Raw genomic sequence first — 14,609 nt, forward strand, 5'->3', positions numbered from 1 at the left:
ATGTCTGACCAGTGTTAGCAAAAAGTCCAGTTCTCTAAATATGGCAGGATTAAAGTGGTCTGAATCCTGCTGAATTCCATGTGCTCTTGGGCTTCAAAATCAATTGTTCATAATGTACTTTATTAAGGTGAACACTTGAAGGGAGAGAGGGGAGAAGGGAGAGAGAGAGAGAGAAGACATCTGTTTCAGAGCAAAATGAAATCATAGCTGCAGGCAGGCATGGGAGAGATCAAGGGATGCTTTTAAAATATTAACAAAATTGCAAAACAATCCCTAGGGGTGCTGTAGGAATATTTGATTTGACGACAATGCAGTGGCAATTCGTTCTTTGCCAAGAGCAGGGAGAGAGACCATTCATGTCCAGTAATCCCCCTGCAAATGGCATCTTTCTTTCTTAAACACGCTTTCATTATTGTTCACATTGTTTGGTGATTTGCAGAGCTTCATGTAATAGCTCAAAATCAGAGATTCGAGTCAGGAGGGCAAGTTGGCAGCATTTCCTTTCTAGCTGATGTTGCCTCCACTCACAGAAAACCTGTTCTAAATGATATCTTCTCCATCAATGGGTTTCTAATGAAAGATCAGTTTCATTTAACTTGTTTTTTTTAATCTTAAATTTTAAAAAAGAGAGAGGAAGAAAGAAAATTAAAATGAATGCTGAGAAAAGTTACACTCCTCAACAATCTTGGGAGGAAGGGGAAGGAGCAGGGTTTTCCTTAAAAAAACAAACCCACGGTCTCAATTATTGTTACATTTGCGCCTGCCAGCTGTAAGACTACCAACACACAGCTCTTTCAAGCTCTGGAATGCACGTAAGCAATGCTAGACTGGGTTTCAGAACAGGATATCACACTTATTTCAGGGCTTGCATAATTAACCCATAATCATAAGAAGGTTTTCTTTTACAAATGGATCTGAAAACTACTGTAAATATGGAAGTACCTATTTCCTTGCAGTTTGACAAGAGGCAGTTTTGGTTCTGCTTATGCTAGTAAATGAAACAATACCAAGGGGTTATTGTTTATATTGTAGAATAGCAGCTAAACCACAATTAATAGAGGTTTCTAGCAAGGTTTTGACCTGGGCATACAATTTCTGAGCACAACTAAAGCATCAGCATAGGTCAGAAACCAGTCCCAAAATGCAGACATCACCCTGTTTTGGACCCTAGTAGAGTTTTTTATATAGGTAAAGGCTTTTCCATGCCAGTTGACCTCAGTTTCAGGGATTAGTCCCAGAAAGTTATTTACTGTAATGAAATATTTAATTTACTAGTGTAAGTATCTCATTTGTGTCTTGGATTTCAGTTGAGCTGAGTTCCCAGAGTAGATTGGTGAAAAATCTGGTTGAGGACCAATACATTACTAGCATTTCTGTTTAGCAATAAATGTAACCATCAGAGCCATTTACAGCTTTTGTTGCTGTCTGCTTGTTTGTTTGCTTGAGGGTTTGGGGAGGGGGGGAGGGGTTTAAGTTTATATGCATTTGTTTCCAAACTTAAAAATGACTGAGACCATTTCTTTTGTCTTTGTGAAATGGTTTAACTTCAGCCTTAGCCTATATAAAACCCTGGGCCAACTGTAAATCTGCTATAGATCTTATACCAGTTTATAATAAACACAGGGCAGAAAAAGGGTGGGAGGTGTCAGCTAAGGAAGGGACAGAGAGAGGCCTGTTAATAATATTGACATCATTTATGCACTGCTTAAGCATTTTCCCTGGAGTGTTTCTCTTTCTGCAGTCCTATGGGAGAAAGTGTTGGGCTCAAGGTAGGGATCTCAACCACTGTCTCTGCCCCTTTCCCACTGAATTTACTTGTTTTTCACAATTCTGGAGTCAGATATGTGATCTACACCTTCCCTTCTCCTTCCCCCATAGAACAGCTGCCCTCTCTGACACAGATAAGCTAATTTGAGCTGAAAAGCATGAAGTAAGAAAGCCACAGGCATGTTTGCCTTGGGCCAGGATCTTGACAGTGTCTGTCTGTGATCCTATCACCCCTTCCCTGTACATTTATGCCGAGTCCTCATGTTGAGAGCAGCTCTGCACAGCAGCATAAAATCAGGAGCTTAAAATAAAATATGCTCTAGCCCAGCTGCTCTCCTGCCCTTGTCAAAACGGAGACACTGGAATGGAAGGTGGAAGGAGGCTCATGCTTCCATCTTCATGCCAACCCAGTTAATAAATAGGTATGTAATGCTGGGCTTTACACTAATGAGGCTCCAGGTTAGGTGCATTTATTTATTGCTGCTGCACTTATAAGACCATTAACCTCTAGAAGAAATGTTGATGTGGAAAACCAGTCTGGAAGAGAAATATTCCATGTCACCACAAGTACAGCCACATCACCTCTTGTCACACCCCTGGGCTGTAGTTTTGGCATTGATCATATCATGTGCTTTCAGAGCTGCAGCTACCTGCTCCTCAGCAGGCCACAATGACCATTTGGTGCAACTTCTTGCTCTTGATTTACTATCTGAGAAAGTGCCAAAGAAGGCAATGACTGATATAAGAGTTGACTGCAGAGCATAGCCCCTAGACCACATGCTCCTTCTATAGATGGTGCTCTTCCACTGTCCCTTCTGCATGTGGCTTGTTCCTTCCCAGCTCTGATTCAGAGGCAACTATTTAAGAAACAGTCCTCTTCAAATCCAGGCCATGGGACCTCTACTTGTTTCCATTAAGCATATAATTACGCAGAGAACATTGTCTGACTCCCTGGCTCTGGTCCAAGCCAACACACAGGCAATAAGCAATGCCAGGGTAGGAGTTAAAACACATGTGAATAAGAATTCCACTTGCAGCTTGTTGCTTTGATGCTGTACTCATTCTGCCTTACACACATCCTTTGCCAAATTACAATTTGTAGCTTAGCAGAAGCTCAGCTTAGCTGAGAAAGTTCAGCTATGGGCTTCTCCTCCCCACTCCAGGAGTAGCTGAGGTGTGAAGAAGGCAAAAAGGCAGTCCTCCAGTCTGGCAGAAATCTTCATACCCTCTATCCAGATGATGCAACCTCTGGGTATGCAGAGCAGACTGGAGTTGTATTGCCATCTTGAAGAGGAGAGCAGGATGACCCAGACGTGGGGCCTGCCTTTACCCTAAGCACAACATTACTGTCTTTTATAAATCCTTCCTTAAGCTGTAGCTTTGGCCAGCAGCAGATTCTGTCTGCCCTACACTCAGTCCCACCATATAGTAGTGGGAACCAGATTGGATCCCTGGATCCCTCGTCTGCAAAAAAAAAAAAAAAAAAAAAAAAAAAAAAAAAAAAAAAAAACCAAACAAAAAAAACCCCACTTTTGATTTATTTTTATTTCTGCAAGCATTTTATGCCACACAGATGCTAGTATTATCTCAAGGAAGGAGACATGCATGGGTAAAAATGACTAGCCAGGGTGAGATAGAGAAGAGGTCTTTGCTTTAATTTTTTTGCCTGTGCAAACATTCCTCTGCCTTGGAGGACTGTGAGGTGCACAAGCCTTGTGGTACCCAGGACCACTCCAAAGCAGTTACAGGAAAATAAACTAAAATCCAATTTCCCATTACAGGGAAAAGGGGAAAAACATATTTGAGAGAGGAAGGTCATAGAGATGGGAGGAAAAAATTCTCTTAATTAGATTTATCCCCTGACTAGAGCCCAATCAACTGACCTGCACATTTGTTTTTTTTTAAGATTGTCATCCCCATCATCTTCCAGTGGTGTCCCTGCCCATGGCAGGGGGGCTGGAACTAGATAATCTTAAGGTCCCTTCCAGCTCAAACCTTTCTATGAGTCTATGATATCTAAGTGTCCTAACATCATCCCTTCACAGAGGAAGCAGTTGAATGTTCTGCAGTTTATGTCACAGCACCATACCCCCAGCACATTAGAGACAGAGCAGCTGAAGATACTGAGCCTACCCTCAGGTGGGGTATAAAGCCAAGGAGCATGGATCATCCTCTATATTTCCCTAAAAGCAAACCAGATTTTTAAAAGAATCACATATTTCACCTCTTTTCACTTTTAATTGCTGTTTGCAGGGTGCAACTCCCAGTAGCCAGGACCTTGTCTCCATGTCAACATAGTGGGGCAAGGGTCTCATTTACAAAGTCAGATGCTCCAAAAAAGCTGCCACTGGTGTCAGCTGGACTGAAATATTTCCATCTGCACTAATGGCTGCTGAGTGAGCCCCAAAGAGCCTGGTATGTGTTCCCCACCTTTAGCTTCATTGTCGGTGTTTTGCCTCCAGCCTGCTGTGCCTATCAAGGATGGGGAGAGGCATTTTCTCTTTCATTTCCATTCCCATTAATACAGTTTTATTTTGTGAGGTGTTTGTTTACATGAGCCTTCTCGGTTCTCTCCTCTCAGGGGAGCCATTAATTTATCTGCTTTGCTTTTCATCAACAGGAGTTGACAGAGGGAGTTATGGGTTAACTGCTCTGTTTAGAGCAAGTGGCAGGTGCTGGTATCACTCAAACTAAATGAAAATATAAATATCTTTTTACCTACCCAAGAAATCAGCTTAAAACCCCCAGTGTTTAGGTTCAACCTGTTTGTAAGTCTAATGACCCAACTCGCCACTAAACGTGTTTATTGACAGCTTGAAGGCTGGATTGCTCCAGACCCCAGCTACGTATAATTATTGAAAGAAAAATTTTAAATGCCTTAATCATAAAAGGCACTATGCTTATTATGTCAGAAAGGAGCATAATTTTGGAGAAAAACCTGTTCCATCAAACTCAGGTCCCCTCAAGGGTCCATGGGGGCAAATCAGCAGCTCCCAAGGTCACAGGTTGCATCTGAAAAAATTGCCAATGTGCTCTCTTATATGTTTCTTCATAGTTTCATTTTGGCTCACCCTGAGAAGGAGATTTTCAAAAGACTCCAATTTCTTAATTTCATTCCTTTTTGTCCTCAGTGCTGACACTTTTGGAGACTGAAATATGATGCAGTGCAGCCCATACCATAAAAGTGAACATTAAAAGGTTTTGAACACAGAGCTGGAGCTTATAAAGCCCCATTTTCCTCCCTGAGTGAAATGAATGGAAAATACTTCTAAGTAATTTAAAGGACTTTGGATCAGATGAACAGTTCACAAAAGCCATGGTGATGTAAAACCACCAAAACCAGCCAGTCAGGAGATGACACAACAGATTCACTCCTCATTGGTCAGAAATGTAGGGAGAAAACTAGTGTTTTGTGGAATACCTTAAGATATAGCTTATACACAGCATGATTTGCAAAGCAAAAAGCTAAAAAGTCATAAGAAAGGTGAGTGGTTTTCTTTAAACCGTTTTTCCTATATGGGATACCAACAGTTGCTGCTGAAATAAAAGGAAATTAAAAAAAAATAAAAAAGAAAAAGAAAAAAAGAGGAAATAAAAACAAGGAAGTGAATGGAGGAAAAATATATTGGCTGCATTTAACTGGTTTGCTTACATCAGTTTTCAACTCTTCTTGAAAATAGTGTGGTAAAGATGTGGCAAAGAGAATAAAGTCTCAACAGAAATTCCTATTAAGGGCAGAGGAACTTTGCTATGTAAGCAAGGAGGAGGAATAGATGAGCTGCGGACATGGAAACCCCTGAAACCCCTTGGGGTTTCAGCATGGCAAAGCAGCTTCCACGAAGCAGCAGCAGCTCTCTTGTTAAGGAATGAAGCAATACTATCTCTCAGAGTCACAAAATGTACATCTGTCCATGGATGGTAGGGGCTAGTGCTGGAAAAGATGTTCTAGAATTGTTATTAGAAGCCCCCAGTTCTATTGCTTGAAAACTGGTTAGAAATACAGATTTTTAGGTCAGGCAAGTTATTGCATGCATGACCTAAAGTGGAAACAGCTTCATCTGCCAACTTAGATGATAGAAAAGAGTATCTCAATCTGTTTTCCTTCCCACCCCATTGTATTTCCTCTTGCCTGAGCCTTGCATCTAATTGTGAAATGCCTCAGTAAAACTAGATTGATATTAATCTCACTGGAATAAAGTTGGGGTAGGCTACAAAAATAAAAAGATAAGGATTTGGCAGATAAGGGCTCTTTTTCTTTTACTTTCCAGACAATTTCCCTGATCTGCTTATGGTGTGGTTTTATGAACAGCTGCATCAGTATCCCTAGGGAGGCAGGAAGCAGCAGGGTGGCTGAGCTCTAGCAGGAGGGAACATCTCAAGTAGGGTTTGTCATCAGAAACATTGAAACAGGGAACCATTCCTCTACTGACATTGACATTTTCAAACCCAGGAGCCTGCACTTTGGTGAAAACAAACTTATGTTTAAAAGATTCTTGGCAATTGGATTTCCTGCAGATTTCTGCATGCAACAGATGCAATCATTGATCCAGCTTCACTTGGGCAATGATATGTACAATGAGACATTTGGCTTCAGGAGTTTATGACTGAGGATGTTGCTGTCTCCTCTGTTTCCATCTGTACTGCTTCCTTTACAAACATAATTGCTAATAAATTAACATTTGTATACTGCCTTGGAAATGGTGAGCTTAAATATAGGGTTTTATTAGCTCATATCCTGGCAAAATATTTCTTTCATACAAATTACTTTTTGTAATTGAATTATCCCTTGCGATTTTTAAAACTTACGGAGTGGTTGGACCTCTGCTATTTATCATTCTTCTCTGCAAGAGTTTGCCAAGGTAGGAAGGAAATTGGTAGAAAATTTATTGCAAAAAAGTAGATAAGCTTTTTACTTTAGGGTTCTTTTATGTCCATGATTCCAACAAGCCTAATAGTCTTTGCAAATCATTAGCATGTTATAGCCCAGAATCCATCCTGAAACTGTATGATCTCACCTTATAAGTTTCTTGTTAGACTCCTAGACTCTCTCAGACATCTTCTTAATAGTGATATGTCTCATAAATTATTTATTGAAATGACATGCTTAAAAGCATCAAAAAACACCTTTTACTTGGCTGTGAAATAGCTAGAGAATGGTTATATCTGTTTCTCATAAAATGAGCCCAAAAGGTTAAATGCCTTGTCCAGGATCACACAATAAATTAGTGGTTCAGGAGGGCATAAGAGAAACTGGTGCTATTTCCCAGAGTCTTGCTCTTGCTTCTCAGCAGTAGACATAACTATTTCCTCATCTCAGCAACTGTTGCATGGCCCAAAATGAAGATTTTGGGCCATGCAACAGTTCAGGTTTACTTGCTACTGAAACCCATGGTGTCCATCTCTTATATTCTCTATTCTTTTGACATTGGTGGAGCTGGCAACCTTCGTGCTTTGGGTGGGCTTTGTTGGTTTTTTATAATTTCCCAGAATATAGGCTTTCCAGAGATAGACAGTCACCTATGACTTCACATGAAACACTCAGGATTCAGAGACGGCCACTGAATAAGGCTCCGTGTGTTTTCTCAAGTGTGATCTGATAGGTCTCAGCCAAATGATGGAGGCTGTTACTGAGTTTTGCTTTATTGTCTTTTACTTCCTAAGACAAGTAAAAGATTATGTTTTTTGCATCTATTTGAAACAAATAGTAATAATTAACATTTATATAGCAATTTCTTCTTTTTAAGCGCTGCTCAAACACTAATTTTTCTTGGTTTAGTGTAAACTAACGTAATCCCACTCTGTTCTGCAATCTACTTGCATTTTTTGTTGACTGAGAGCTAGTTCAATTACTTCTAATCTTTGGTCTAGCTAGTCATTAAAGGTATGACTAAGAAGAGCCATTTATATCTTCAATTGCTTTCTCCCCTCCTCGGCTCCTTCATTTACTTTTTCCTTTTCTTCCCACAATGACTTTTTGCTGAATATTCTTTAAGATGGATTCCTTAGCATGGCATGCTGAAGTTTTTCTTCAGCAAAAGAGTGAGCCTTTCAACTAATTTTGTAAAATGTCATCAAAACTTGTTCTTATAAGAAAGATTTAATAAGTTGTTCTATTTTGGCAGAAAGTCAAATACAAGACGTTTTCCTATGGCAAACCAGGAGATTCATCACTTAGTCACTAAACTAGTGATGTTAATACCAGCAAGACAGAATTTATTTTTCAGTTTAAACTGGGATAAAACACTTAATTTCTTATCTAGCATTTTATCAACTGAAAGATGATTGAATTTCATTATTACTGGCACAGAATCCAAGAACTCCAGTAAGCAGGCCTCTGATGTGCAAACAGGAGCTGGGGTTTGTGTAGTCAGTGCCACTGACTTCCTTCATTATTTGGTCAGGTCACCTCCTTTCTGTTGGTCTGTTGTGCCTGTAACATGGGAGAAGTGAAAATGGACTTCTTTGAAGGCTAAAGAAGTAAGAAATCTGAGTTTTCTCCATGTGTTAAAAAAAAAAAAAAAGTAAAAATAAACCCTACTGTTGCTCTGGTAGCTTTGGGCAAGTAGAAAAGCAGTGTTTTGCAAGAATAGAATAAATGTAATGTTGATTTTTTTACTTGAACTACAGTATCAGTTATCATTACCTTATTAAGATCCCTCCTTAATGCATCTTTCAGTCGAGTGGCATTTGTACATCTGGAAGAGTGTATTGATGTCTGTTTTGGAAGGTCATTAAATCATAGTATCATGAAGGATTTGGGTTGGAAGGGACTTTAAAGATCATCTAATGAGCAGGGACACCTTCTGCTAAACCAGGTTACTCAAAGCACCAGCCTGGCCTGGAACACTGCCAGGGATGGGGCAGCCACAGCTTCTCTGGGCAATCTGTGTTCATGTCTCATCACCCTCACAGGGAAGAATTTCTTCCTTCTATCTAATCTAATCCTTCCCTCTGTCCATCCGAAGTCATTCGTCCTTGTCCTATCACACCATGCCCTTGTCAAATTACCCTCTCTAGCTCTCTTGTAGCCCCTTCAGGCACTGGAAGGTGCTGTAAGGTCTCCCTAGAACCTTTTCTCCATATCCCTGTACATGCAGTTCTGAGATGCAGCCCAGCAATCAGATCCTCTTGCACGTGCTTAAAATCTCTTCCTAGAGGTGATACCCCTCCTTGTTATTCCAATGAAGGGGCCCTTTGTTTCAGAAAAAAAAACACCCAAACACTTCCTATTTCTAATTTACTATTTTTACCTCTCTATTTTTTTTTTCCCCATAGACATTTTACTTAAGAAAAATACACTTCCTACTGCATAAGCTTATTGTGCTATTGAAAGTGAAGCTCTGGACGCAGTAGGGGTTACACTGATTAATCAATCCCTAGCATCTCTCAATGCACTCTGATTAACTCACAGATAAGTCCTAAAATGAATCATTTCATGAGTCCTTGCAGTCTTTTTTTACAGATAATTCATATTTTAATAAACTTAGTTTGAAGTTCAACCCTTTAGGGAATTTTATCAGAACAAGAAAACAGGTTGCTTTCTCCCCCTGCTTAAGGAAGGCAAAGAGAGATTACCCAGTACCACAGCATCTGTGACAAGAGCAGGTACATTTTTACACATGATACTGTAGTAAGACAAGGACAGGTTGGCCTTGTGACTAATCCTGCAGGAGTTTCCGGGGTTATTTACATGAATTCAAGTAACTGGATAAGATAGTTGCCTTTGCCTGCAGAAGAAGGATGATAATACTTTTTCCCTATTCTGTGTGTCCTGCCTGATTAGGTGAGAGCTTCCCCCTGCTGCAGGAAGATTTTCATCTTATTGTTCAGCAGTGTCTATAGAATTGGTCTTAATAAATAGGCAGATGCAAAATAAATCTGTCCCTAGCAAGACTTTTTGAGCATAATTCTAAGTATATTCCTCAAAATTCAGTGGAGCCTATGGCATTCCCTGCTATTCAGTGGCAGTAGTGAAAGCTAGTGCTGTCCAAAACTACTTTTCTATTGTTTTCACAGTTAAGCCAATGACAAAAAGGAGAAAAAATTCAGATCGTGCAAGTTTTATACTACAGGTCTCCTTCAATTCCAGCTGTCACCCTGTGAGCTGCTCAAACCCCAGGCTGCATCTGAAAGGTGTAGAACAGAGGATGCTCTGAACTCTGTTTCAAACAGGAGGTGCACATCAATGTGATACCTTTACTGAGGAATATGGACACGGGGTGGTGGCTGCAGGCAGAAAAGGCAGACGTGCTTTCTTTCCTAAAAGAGTCCCAGCCTCCATTCAGCTCTTTTCAGAAATAATATGTAATAGCAAAAAGATACATCTGAGAGTGGGTATGAGTTCAAGGCTTCTTTTCTTATGGAAAAGGCTGAGGGCTCATCAATATTCCCATGAAAAAGACCATAAACAATGACTTCAAATGAGAAAAGTACTTCTTCACACCACACACGGTCACACTGGGGTACTGCACACAGGATGTTGTTAAGGCTGAAAGTATTTAAGAGTCAAATGGGGTTAGGCAAACTCTCAGAGGACAGATTCATGAGGGACTGTCACATCCAGTGGTCCTGCAGAGAAATTTGCACAAGTGGATAGAGGGGAAAGACCAACCTTGATTCCTAAATCACCGTTCACGACCACTGTCCCCTTCTTCTCTTCCAAATTGACTGCATCCAGTCCATACAGGAATTATAAGGCTAGATACTTTCCTTGTTCAATTTATTGACAGGTAAGTAGGGATACAGAGCTAGTGTATCTAAGCATGGGAATTCATTTACCTAATTATGGAATAAAGAGATTGAATGGCACAAGGTGTGCATGGGAATTGTCTTGGAATTGTTGCTATATTTTCATTTGAGTCACAATTTAATTACAAAGGTTTCCTGTAGGCCACAACAGAACACTGAGAATTAGACACAAAGCTTACCCAGGAGTGGGTATAAGGCTTAACACCCTGAGTGAGTCCTGTACCAGCCTTTTCTTACTGTCTAAGAGATGAGACACCTGGCACAGGGTGCCCAGGGAAACTGTAGGTGCCCCATCCCTGGAAGTGTTCACGGACAGGTTGGAAAGGGTTTTGTGTAAGCTGGTCTAGTGAAAGATGTACCTGTCCATGGCAGGGAATTATAAGTAGGTGATCTTTAAGGTCCCTTCCAACACAAAGACATCTTACTTGTTGTCATAGAATCCATTCTACAGTTCTATGACTAGTAATTTTTTTGTTTTGTTTTGGTTTGGGTTTTTTGGTTTTTTTTGTTTTTTTTTTTTTTTTTTGTTTGTTTTTTTTTTTTTAACAAACTAACAAAAACCAAACCCCAGGCTATGTTTTTCTTTTCTGGAAGAAAAAGGAAAAATTCTCCCAAACAGATTGAGAAAGGCTATGCCAAGGGCTTTCACCTAAGAGGCTTGAGACACATTCAAAACCGTGTCCTAACTCAGATGAAGGACATAAATTTTAACTTCCTGTATCCCAGGTAAGAGCCCAAATTAGAAAAATGTGGGTGATGGAGAAAGAATGGGAATACTTTCAGTGACTACCAGCATTTTATGTCACTAGTTCTTTGTCACTCTTGAGATTTGCTGAAAAATGTGCTGATTTCACATGGGGTTTGGATGTGTGGCACATCATCCACCCAAACCTTGAGTCTGACAAAGACATGAAAAATTTGTAGGCTGACTATAAAAGAGTGCACATGGTCAGGCTGTATCTTTTGGCATTTGTTATTTGAATGCCATTTTGCACACTCTATTAAATTAGGGTTCTGAAGAAAACCCACTTCATCCAAGAATGGCTAATGGAGTCATGATGAGACTTTCAGTATAAAACTAAGATTTTTTCCAAAGTAATTTCCATTTTGGCATAAGCCAGAGTAGGGTTGTGATGGCTGCAAGTGCAGACTGCTTATACTTGTCAAAAATTATTCAAAAGAATTTTTAACTTTGGGCCCTAAAATCTTTCACTAGCACAGGTTAAATGTTCCAGCCCATGACAGAAGACTTAGGGAGTTGCAAACCAGAAATAATTGAGATAATTGCATTCCAGCCTCCTCCACGTTTTCCCACCACTACTGTTTCAAACTTTCCTGGGCCTCCAGCTTAATGCAGTTTTAGATTTATTCATGAAAAGGTCACAAACCAATCTTTTGGACAAGCCATTACCAACTGTCTAGCAAGTCTCTTACCAGTAGAAGAAAGGCTTAGTGGTTGAGACCAGAAAAGGGAGGTTTTGTTACTTTCTTTGAGTACTGGATTGAAGCCAAGCAGTATTAATTCAACTCTTCATTCTCCTCTCTTGTGCCTGTTTCTTTCCTAAGTCTTTGCCAAAAATGTGAGAGGATTTTATACCTATAGCTTAATTTATTTCCTATGAAGATCTCATGGGATTTAAACCTCTGTTATAAATCTGAAGCTTAAGGTTTAATAAAAAACACAGGAATCCTTTGTTATAGGAGAATCTCCCAGAAACATGGTAAATGGCATCACACTGTTTAAGCCACAGTAGTGTATTTGCTAAGATCAGATCATTGCTGACTCTGATCACCACGCAATACAAATTTGATTTGAATAATCCTTGAGTACCTGCCGAAGTATGCGCTGAATGCATCAGAAAGAACATTCACCACTACTTTTATGCCAGGTTTGTGGTTTAGATGAGGTACAATGGGAGGCAATATCTTAGAAAATTTTTGACAAATAAAAATGACCAAATAAGATTTCTCAGGTTCAGTATTTTGTGTAAAGAAGGCCAGGTTTTTTCAAGGTCAGGTTGGATGAGGCTCTAAACAACCTGAACTAGTGCATAGCATCCCTGCCTGTGGCAGTGAGGTTGGAACTAGATGATAAAGTTCCCTCCAACCTAAACCTTTCCATGAGCCAATGAAATCACAATAAGGAGATTTGAACAAGGCATTTGCATCTTCAGGGAAGTGGTAGGACTGTCACAGTGGACTGCCTTCTTTCAAATATGATGTAAAATACCAGGTGATGACTTAATTTGGTGTAGGATGTTAATGATCATATTAATAATAATTAATATTAATAATAATTAATATTAATAATCACAGACACAAAGTCATTTATTCATCTGAACTCACAAATTCTTTGGTTATAGCTTAGGATCCTGAGCTGGAGCTAATTTCCCAAATAACATTGCTGGTTTGCCCCCAGTATCTGTTGGTGTCTTTGAGAAGATTAATATACAAGGTGAAAATCTGTCTCCCTTTTGACTCTGAGTGGGGTTTTCATCACTTACCATGGGATTTCATAGGTCAGATACAATGCAACTGTCCATTCTCCACAGTCCTTCTGACTGAAGGACACTATTGAACATGACAGAGCATCTTGTTAATGATACCTGGGATTCATGCTACTATTCTCCAACAAAGATTTTTGAGCATGCATTGGCCACAGTTTTTAAAATTAATTATTCTACTATGCATATGTGACTTGGTTCTCAAAAAAATCCAGGGCTCAGTATCAGACTCAGCCTTGGAGATCAAGTTTCTGCCCTCAATTACGTTGTTTTCTTCTTGTACCACCTTAAGCAATTCACTTTGACTTCCCATGGCTCATCTCTTTCCTCTATAAAGTGAAAGAAAGGATACTTACTCACTACTTACCAGCTTTAGGTCTTAGTTACTGATTCGATTTGTGGAGCCCAAAGGAGGGAATATAAAATTAAGCTTGCTGCTCAGCATCCTATGGCAGTACTCATTCTACAAGGGGGAGCAGCAATAAAAAACAGGGAAAAATATTGCCCTAAGCAGTGAAATGAGATTGAGTTCAAGAAGACAAAGCATGCCTTACCAAGTAAAATAATGCCATTTCTGCATAGGCAGTTTTGCAGAGGAAAACAAATGAAAAGTGAAATTCCACCTCCTTCAGCACAAAGGTGAAGGTGGAATCAACCCACCAGAGCTCATGCTCATGTTTTCTTGCAGACAAGATATTTCACTCTTCCAGCTTTCTCATCACCCTGTTTCCATAACTATATGGGAAGTACATAAAGCTATCTGTACTGTTTAAACCCTCACATTTTGACAGAAAATTGGATGATATGACATGCTGCCTCCCAGAACAGGCGCTGTCTATCACCTTGCTGCTAATCTCTGTGATTAGTGACCTGCAATGTAAGTCAGCTATCAAAGACCACCTGTACTTTTTGCTATAAGCGCCTCCCAGCATATCGCTTTGTGGTGTCACACTTCCTTGTCTGGTTTTTGATTGATGCAAGTTTCTCTTTTGAGCAGTGACTCAGAAAATAAATCATATCCCTTGCCATTCATTGAGTGCAATTCTGCAGCAGAAAGCCGGTGTGGTTAATCAAAGCTCCAAAGGAACAACAAAAACCAACAGAACTGAGAATGAAGAGGAGAAATATAAAGGATAAAACATCATAAAAAGGATTATTTGGGAGCCAACCAAAGCAAAAGCAAAATAAAAAAGTGCTGCAAATAAGCATTACGTTTGCTGCACTACTGCACCAGAACCAGAAAGCTGATTTTTGTGCTCCATGCCCTGACATATATGCAGGGATGTGAGGAGAGTCCCACCCTTCTGAAAAATATAACTATATCAAGGAATCTGATTTTAAAGGCTTTTATCTCTAAGTAACCCTCTCTGGGGTCAGTGGGATTTTTCTCAGTAGAATAAGAGAGAAGGATGCTTCTGTTGTGAGCTGTACTCCAGACCAGTTTGTGGTCCAGCTGGGATTGGACCCCCATACACAGAGGGCTGCTAAAAATAGGAATGGCTATTGGAACTAATTGTCCTTAATGTAAAAATTTAAAATAGGAAAAAAGGTGAAGTTTTATATGTTATGCAGACAGCAGTATTATGAAAG

General features: G+C 39.8%; 1 protein-coding gene across 3 annotated transcripts in view; it reads left to right on the forward strand.

The window, feature by feature from the left end:
• TENM4 (teneurin transmembrane protein 4) overlaps positions 1–14,609 on the forward strand; it is a 590,079-nt gene that overhangs the window by 233,080 nt on the left and 342,390 nt on the right. Inside the window, exons 1-2 of one of the 3 annotated variants that reach the window (XM_068181706.1) lie at positions 12,652–12,748; positions 12,879–12,970. The exons of 1 other annotated variant lie outside the window; for it this stretch is intronic. The gene's annotated coding sequence lies outside the window, so the exon portion shown is untranslated. Of the gene's footprint in view, positions 1–12,651; positions 12,749–12,878; positions 12,971–14,609 lie in introns of those variants that run through there. One more of the 3 variants, XM_068181707.1, reaches the window with a different exon arrangement.

Source organism: Anomalospiza imberbis, chromosome 2, assembly GCF_031753505.1.
Source record: "Anomalospiza imberbis isolate Cuckoo-Finch-1a 21T00152 chromosome 2, ASM3175350v1, whole genome shotgun sequence".
NCBI lineage: Eukaryota > Metazoa > Chordata > Aves > Passeriformes > Viduidae > Anomalospiza > Anomalospiza imberbis.